The sequence below is a fragment of the Rhincodon typus genome, chromosome 11, assembly GCF_021869965.1.
Source record: "Rhincodon typus isolate 14 chromosome 11, sRhiTyp1.1, whole genome shotgun sequence".
NCBI lineage: Eukaryota > Metazoa > Chordata > Chondrichthyes > Orectolobiformes > Rhincodontidae > Rhincodon > Rhincodon typus.
Genome location: NC_063342.1, coordinates 57,258,299 through 57,267,439, shown reverse-complemented (window position 1 = coordinate 57,267,439; position 9,141 = coordinate 57,258,299). Strand labels below are relative to the sequence as shown.

At 40.0% G+C, this 9,141-nt stretch overlaps 1 protein-coding gene across 1 annotated transcript in view; it reads right to left on the bottom strand.

Annotated features, from left to right (window-relative positions):
- Nucleotides 1-8,464, bottom strand: part of LOC109933410 (map3k7 C-terminal like) — a 70,468-nt gene extending 62,004 nt beyond the window's left edge. The window contains exon 1 of the mRNA XM_048603348.1: nt 8,356-8,464. The gene's annotated coding sequence lies outside the window, so the exon portion shown is untranslated. The remainder of the gene's footprint in view (nt 1-8,355) is intronic.
- Nucleotides 8,465-9,141: the final 677 nt, after the last annotated feature.

The following is a 9,141-nucleotide window of genomic DNA, read 5'->3' as shown; positions in this document are numbered from 1 at the left end:
GCTCCTATGATGCTGCTTGGCCTGCTGTGTTCATCCAGCCCTGCACCTTGTTGTCTCGGATTCTCCAGCATCTGCAGTTCCTACTATCTCTGATGGGATAAGTAGACACTTGGTTGATAATGATTTGATTGGGCATCGTCAGCATGGGTTAGCAAATGGAAAATTATGTTTGATAAACTTGTTGGAGTTTTTTGAACATGCCACCAACAAAACTTACAAAGAAGAGCTGAACGATATAGTATACATAGATTTTCAGAAGGTTTTTGATAAATTTCCCCACAGGAGGCTGGTTAGAAACATTCAAACACATGAGATAGGAGGTAAATTACAAGCATGGATTAAAAATTGGCTAAAAGACAGAAAAAAAGAGAGTAGAAATAAATGGGTCATTCTCATGTCTGCAGGTTGTGACTGGTGTGGAACCATTAGGATCAGTATTTAGGCTCCAACTGTTCACAATACAGATCACTGATTTGGACTTGGGACCAAATGTTTTATTTCAGATATTTGCAGATAATACAAAACAAAGTGGAAATGTGTGTTGTGAGGAAAATGCAAAATGGCTTCAAGTCAGGCTTAGGGAATGGGCAAGAACATGGAGATGGAACATAATATGGAAAAATATCCACTTCGGTGGGAAAAGCAAACTTGCAGAGTACTTCTTAAATGGCAAGCAGTTGGAAAGTGTAAATGTTCAGGGGGACCTTGGTGTCTTTGTAGAGAAGTTACTAAAGGTTAATATGCAAGGTGCAGTAAACTATCAGGAAGGCTAAGGGAATGTTTTCTTTTGTTGCAAGAGGATTTGAGTGTAGGAATAATGAAGTCTGGCTTAAGTTGCATAGGAACTCAGTTAGACAGCACCTGGAGTACTGTGTACAGTTTTGATCTCCTTATCTAAGGAAATATGTTATTGTTATAGACATAAAGGGAGAGCAACAGGCTTTTGTTGATTTGACCAGACTTTTCTCCAGGATGGCAGAACTGTCCTGTGAAGAGAGATTGTGCAAACTAAGCCTGTATTCTCTAGAGTTTTGAAGAATGAGAGGTGATCTCACTAATACTTACAAAATAATTAACAGGGATAGACAGGATAGATGTAGGTGAGATGCTTCCCTTTGCTGGGGAGTCTAGAACCAGGGGCACAACTTCAAAATAAGGGGGATGCCACTTAGGTCCAACATGAGAATTATTCCTTTACTCAGATGGTTGTGAAGCTTGGGAATTCTCTGCCACAGAGCGCTCTGGAAGCTCAGTCTTTGAGTATGTTTGAAGTCAAGGTTGATAGATTTCTGATTCCGGTGTACAGGGTTATGGGGATGGGGTGTTTAAAAAACATTAGGGTTTGATCAGCTATGTTCATATTGAATGGTACGGCCAAATGACCCAATGCTGTTCCTATGTTCCTATACTAAACATAATTAAAATTTCTAAATATTACTAACTATTTTGTACAACTTTGGTTTGGCATCAGCTGGTGTTTTCTTCTGGTCACCACACTTAAAGTAGGATGCCAAAGATTCAGAGGAGATTTATTAGAATTATTTATTGTTATTATTTATTGTTATTATTCAAGAAAACACCATCATCCCAGTACCAAAGAAAACACATGCAATGTGTCTTAATGACTACCGCCCAGTGGCTCTGACCTCCATAATTATGAAGTGATTCAAGAGGTTGGTCATGGCTCACAACAACGCTAGCCTCCTAGCCCACCTTGGTCCACTGCAATTTGCCTACCAAAGTAACAGGTACATAGCAGACATCATTTCCCTAGCCCTACACTCATCCCTGGAACATCTGGACAACAAGGGCACCTATGTGAGACTCCTACTCATCGACCACAGCTCCACCTTCAACACCATTATCACTACCAGACTAATCTCAAAATTGCGAGACCTGAGTATCAGCACCACCTGCTGCAACTGGATCCTTAGCTTCCTGACCCACAGACCGCAATCAGTGAAGATAGGCAACAACGCCTTCTCCACGATAATCCTCAACTCTGGCACCCTCAAGGATACGTTCTCAGCCCCCAACAGTAATCTCTGTACACCCACAACTGTGTAGCCAAATTCCATATGAACGCAATCTACAAGTTTGCCGATAATACCACCGTGTTAGGAGGAATATCAAACAACAATGAGTCAGAATACAGAAAGAAGATAGAGGGCTTGGTATCATGGTACAATGATAACAATCTCACTCAACATCAGCAAAACTACTGAACTGATCATTGAGTTCAGAAAGAAAGGGGGACAACACGCCACCATCTGCATCAACGGAGCTGAGGCATGGAGAGTCAAGAGTGTCCAGTTCCTAGGAGTAGCGATAAACAACAATCTGTCCTGGACTTCCCATGTAGATATGACAGTCAAGAAGGCACAGGAACACCTCTTCTTCCTCAAGTGGTTTAGAAAATTCAGCATGTCCATAAGGACCCTCACCAACTTTTACAGATGCACCACAGAAAGCATTCTATCTGGGTGCATAACAGACTCGTACGGCAACTGCTCTGTCCAGGACCATAAGAAACTACAGAAAGTTGTGTGCACAGCCCAGACAATCACGGAAGCCAACCACACTCCCCCCAGCTCCCCCCCCCCCCCCCCCCGCCCCCCCAATCCATGGACTCCATTTACACTTCTCGTTGTCACGGAAAGGCTGCCAACATCATCAAAGACCCCTCCCACCCCAATAATAATCTCCTCCAACCTCTTCAGTCAGGCAGAAGATACAAAAGTTTGAAAATACGCACCAACAGATTCAAGAACAATTTCTTCCCTGCTGTTATTAGACTGCTGAATGGACCCCTCTAACTTCAAATAATGTTGATCTTGCTTTTGTGCACCTCTTGTGCAGCCATTGCCTTGTATGCCTGCTCTGTCTGAGCATCCTGTGATCTTTATGTCCTTGCTTGCTATGATCTGCCTGTACTGCTCGCAAAACAAAACTTTTCACTGTTCTTATGTGCATATGACTACAATAAATCAAATCAAATATTTACCAGTGTTGCAAGAGTTGAGTTTCATGGAAAGAGTACAGCATCTGGGATTGGTCTCTTTAGAGCAAAAAGGTTAATGCAGATTTGTTGGAGGTGTTGAAAATCATTCAGGATTTCAATCAAGGAAGTAAGGGTCACAAGTGAGGCCTAGAGCAGTAACCAAAGGACAACAAATTAAATGAATTGGTAAATGAATCAGAGGTGGCCCACTTCTTTACCTAATCCCAAAGCATTACCAATCCTGTCCTCAAGGACCTCATAGTCCCCTCCTACTTGTCATCTATGTTCTCCCCTCAGTAACATCATTCACAAATGCAGCATCAGTTTCCATATACATGCTAACAACACCTAGCTATCCCTCACCACAACATCTTTCAACTCCTCCAATGTCTTTCAATGATCAGAGTGCTAATCCAATATCCAAAACTGGATGTGCAGAACTTTTCTTCAATTAAATACTGGAAAGATCAGAACCACTGACAGTGGTTCTCAACCGTAACTTTCATTTTCTCACCACCAACTCTGTTTCTGAGCCAGATTTTTTTGCACTTAACTTGACCATGAAATGAGCTTTCAATAATATATTCATGTCATTGCTAGGATTGCCTCATTCCACCAGCATAACATTGTGTGACTCCACCATGTCTCCACTCTCACCTGATGCTGACACCCTCATTGATGCTCTTGGTACCTTGGGTTTTGATTATTATCACACACTCCTGACTGAACTCCCAAATCCTAAGCTTCATAACCTTGAGGTCATCCAAAGCTCTACTACCCATTTCGTAAGTTGCACAAAATTCCACTTCCTGGTTACTCCTGTACCTGCTGATCGGTTCCTGGTTAAGCCTCAACTTTTCTCATGTTTGTTTTCAAATTCCTTGTGGCCTTGACACTCACTATCTCTGTAATCTCCTTCAGCCACACAACCTTCTGTAATATCTGTGCCCTTCTACTTCTGGTGTTTTGCTCATCCCTGAAATTAACCATTGGTCATAGAGTTATTGGTGGTTGCACTTTCGGCTGCCAAAGCTCCAAGTTCTGGAATTCCCTCCCTAAAACTCTCAAACTCTATTTCCAGTTTCCATAAGCAGCCTAAAATCTCCTTGTTTGACTGATTTTTTTTGGTCATCTGTCCTAATGTCTCTTTATGAGACTCAGTATATAATTTTGTCCCATAACATCCTTACAGAGTATCTTAGGATCTTTCATTACATTGAAGTGCTTTATAAATATAAGTTGTTATCAAGGAATCCACAGCAAGCACTAAACAATTTTATTAGAAGGTTCAAACTTCATATAGTTAATAGAGCAAAGCAAATAAGATTGGCATCATTTGTTTGCAACATAATAGTACTTGTACTTAAATAATTCTGCTTTTTGCATGTTACAAATAGAAATGTAGTCAGGTATTAACTGGCTTTGTGCTCATCAGTTGTCATTATTATTATTTAAAACATATCCTGTACCAATTTACTTTTATTTCGTAAGCATAAAACAAAAATAGTTATCAAATAAATATATTATTTATGGATCTCTGAGCATGTTCCAATGATTGTGACCTTGGATTACTGTTACCGAACTCTTTTGGTATCATTGAACACTGCATAGTCCTTAAATAACATTTAATTATTAGATGACTGTACTTTTAACAGGCACATTAAAGATCTCAGGCTTGGCCAACATGTTTCACCCATGATTCTTGCTGCTTACAGCCATTTGGTTCAGGGCTGCCTGGCTAAACTCTAATCTTCCAAAGCACATCATTACACAGTGAGCCTTGGAACAGCCATTGTTTCAGGCACTGCCCATCTTAGCTGGAGATGGAAGCTAATGGGGCAATTTCAAGTTCCTCTGCTCCCACATCCCTATTATAATTGTACCCCTACTCTACAGTGTTTCTCCTCATTCTTCCAACCAAAATGAATCACTTCACACTTCTCCAAAACTTATCTTTCCATTCCATCGCTCTCTCTATGCCCTTTCATAACATTGTGTGCAGGACATTAATATGTGTCTAGAAAAGGAAAGATCTGAACCATAATTCCTGGAGAACTCCACAAGCAGCTTCCTCCAGTCTGAACACAACCATTCACTATCATCTGTGCTACATCAAAAGCACAATTAGCATATACCCTCTCTGTCACCTTGGCAAAAGAACTCAAACAGATTAGATAAAGATGATTTACTCTTAATAATCCATATTGGCTTTTCTTCATGAATCTACATTTATTGTCTACATCTGTTAATTTTGTCCCCAATCATCATCTCTACAAATTAATGCTAATCAGTTGTTAAATTTAAAACGGATCAATTGATTGGGAATGGGGCAAGAGCATGTTTATGAACTCAGGCAACAGTTCATCCATAATTTCATTGAATTATGGAATAGGCTCAAGTTTCTGCATGGCTACTCCCATCCTGTCATCTCAAACAAAAGCATCACCGTCTACCACGCCTGCTGAGTTCACAATAAGGGTCTATTTGAAAAGGGAAACACAAGAAAACCTGAGACACAGCTGGCTTAACCACTTTAAATTCTGAGGATTGACCTTGCCTGATAGAATCCCACACAAGTCAACGATCATCCTTAGAACAACAATTATGTCACGCTTCTTTACTTTAACACTGACCAACTTCTTAACCTCCTCTCCCTACCAACTCCTACTCTAATAAATTGAAGAGGCGCTCAGACTTCTTTGTAACTAAGATATGAAACTGATTTCTCATCTTCACAGTATTTTTCCATCCCTTGCTGATTAAGACAAATAATCTCCACTCCCTCTCCCACGCACTTTCTCTCTCTATACATGTCCAAGTCAGGATGTTAGTGACTCAAAGGATAATGTGGACGTTGTGGAATTCCTGTTACTGCTAGTTTAGCTTCTTCTTTGTGGTAGTGATTGATGAGCAGGAATATTTACCACTGCCCCTTATTGATGACATATGCTGATGATTCCTGGCTATATTTCTCCAATTCTGAACAAGGGTCACTGGACCCAAAATGTTAACTCTGTTTTCTCTTAATGGATGCTGCCAGACCTGCTGAGTGTCTACAGCAATTTCTGTTTTTGCGGTTCTTTCAGTTTTTTATCTCTCCACATCTTCACTGACAAACTGCGTGTCCAACGTCAAGTCATGGTTAAGCCAAATGTTCCTCCAGTTAAATGTTAGCTGCACCCCATCAACATGCCTCTGCTACAATCTTTGTGCCCTTAAATCTGACCAAATTCTCCAGGGCTCTGTCTCAGGCTGAACCAGACTGTTCGTAATCTTGGTTTCCTGTTCAAAATTGAACTGGGGTTTCAAAACCTCCTTAGCACAAAGATCAACTAATTCCAATTCCAACATTCAGTGTCTCAGCTCACCGGCTGCTGAAATCCTTGTCTATTTACTTTCCATCTGCAAAGGGATTCTTTGATACTATACTCTTCAAAAGCAGCTCATTCATAGCATTGTTGTCCATACCTTAGTCAGCACAAAGTCTCGTGCAACAATCATCACCAGACGTCAGACCTCTCATGTTTCTCAGATCCCCAACATGTCAACTTAACGTTCTTACCTGTCCATGGCCTCAGCCTCCCTATCTCTGTAAACTTGTCCAGTAACACCAGTTCTGCTTGACCTTTAAGTTAGATGGCACTGAGATCTTTGTACCTGTGTCCCAATCTGCCCCCACCCCTCCATTATTCCTCTTCTTTAACATTTCCCTTAGAATAGAAAATTTGGCTTAGCCCTCATAATCTTCCTCTGTGCATCTGAGTGTTATATTTTCTCCCTACAACTGTAGAAAACACTTCCACATTGTAGAACTGAAGGTTATTCCTGTGTATACATTCTTAGATGTATTCAGCCTAGTGCACATATGCAACTTAACCTGAAGAATTTTTGATTGGTCTCATAACTTCAATCAAATTCTTCCTCATTTTGGAGTTGTTTCTTAACTTAATTCAAAGTAATTAGCTGCACCCTATTAACCTGTAGTCATAAGGCAGCATGTTTTTTAACATAAAATCATACAGTACAGAAGTGGCCCTTCAGCCCACCAAGGCTGCACTGCTAAAACTGCTCTAAATTGACACTGGTCCCAATTCCTAGCCCTTGGCCCGTAGCCTTGAATGTTACAACATTTCAAGTGCTCATCCAAATATTTCTTAAAGATTGTGAGGTTTTTTTGCTGGGTAAGAATTCTTTTCCCCAAATCCCCTCTAAGCCTCTTTGTTATTAGCCCTTCAATCTAGGACATCAGCTGGTTTCTATCCGCTCTGTCCATTTCCCTCATTATCTTACACGGCTCAGTCAAGTCCCCTCTCAGTTTTTTCAGTTGTAAAGAAAACAAGTTAAGCTTATCCAGCTTCTCCTTACAGATAAAGTGCTCCACCCAGGAAACATCCTGGTGAATTTCGTCTGCACCCACTCCAATACAATCACATTGTTTCTATATGAGGCAACCAGAACAGCACACAGTACTCCAGCTGGAGCCTAACCAAAGCTTTGTACCGCTCCAATATAATCTGCCTGCTTTTATAATCTATGCTGTGACTGATAAAGTCAAGTGTCTTGTATGTCTCCTTAACTATCCTATTAATTTGTCCCTGCCCTCAGGGATCTGTGGACAAACTCTGTTCCTCTGTCAGAAGTCACACACCAGATTATAGTCCAGCAGGTTTATTTGAAATCACAGCTTTTGGAGCACTGGTCCTTCATCAGGTCAAGTGACTTTGTCCACCCCAGTCCAACACCAGCACCTCCACATCTGTTCCTCTGAGCTTCCTAGTGTCTTGCCATTTATTGAGTACTCCCTTGTGCTGTCACTGCTTCCAAAACGCATCACCTTGCATTTATCAGAATTAAATTGAATCTGACTTTGATCAAACCATCTGACCAATCCTGTCAACTGGTTGACTAATCTTCATGTCATTCGCAACTTATCATCCTCCTCACATTTTCTTCAATATTGTTTATATACATCACGAACAATAAGGGACACAGCACTGATCCATGTGATATGCCACTTAACACTGACTTACAATCTCACAAACAGCCTGCTTACCACCACCCTTTGTCTTTGATCACTATTTTGTTGGATAGAGACATTGGTGAGTTGAACTCGGTTTATTCACATTACATGGGGTTTAAAACATTATGAAAATAATCTAAATCATTACATACAAAATATCAGTAAATTACTAGTTGTAAATGAAAAAATAAGCACAATTTATGGGATTATTTTAATCAAGAAGACCAATAATAAATGTTAGCCAGTCTTCAGATGGTGATTCCAGGATAGTGAGATCACTGTCTAAAGTGCATTGATTACCCCAGATAAGTCATACTGATTTAATTTCTCTTACCTATCTTCCTTTTCTTCTCACTACTTGCTTGTGCTTTTTGTCTCTTGTTTCAAACTTTGAAGGCCAAGCAGTAAAAGTCTCAGTCAGAAAATTGGGGAACTTAATGTTCATTTCGAGAACCAAGAATAAGCTAATCATCCTGGAATCATGATTTGCTGCCCTCTTATGGCAGGCTAGAGCAATAACTAAATTTTATGCAGCCAATATTTCCCAAATCCTCCAGTTACTACTGTTTTACACTATTTTCCATTTAATTCCTTCTAATGTTACATGAAATTTCAGCTTATTAAGATTTATACACATTTTCTCCTCTCATTCAAGCCATATCAATTATTAGGTTAAGCTGGTTCATTTTTCTATGACATGGACTTGATAGGACTGAATGATGACCGGTCCTGTCCATTTTACATGATAACTGATACTCTTCTGGCTTTATCTGAAGAGACTTTAGCACTGTTCTCTCCATAGTCAAATAGTTTATGTCATATAGTTTGGACAGTCCTTTAACAATGTTAACAAAAGAAATCAATATCTTTATTCACAAATTAAAATAAAATAATGTGCATTTATCAATATTTGTCTTCATTTCTGCCCTTAAGATACTAAGTTAAGCCGCATGAAGTTAGAAAGAGAACAGAAACCCTTTGGTGATTTGTCCATGTGATCATTCTTCATCTGAACGCATAGAAACTGAGGGTCATAACCTATTAACTGCAGGGATGACCAGGGCTGAGGCTCAGTTCTGCTTTCACACAATCTCTATTTTCCAAACAGGGTCACTGCTAG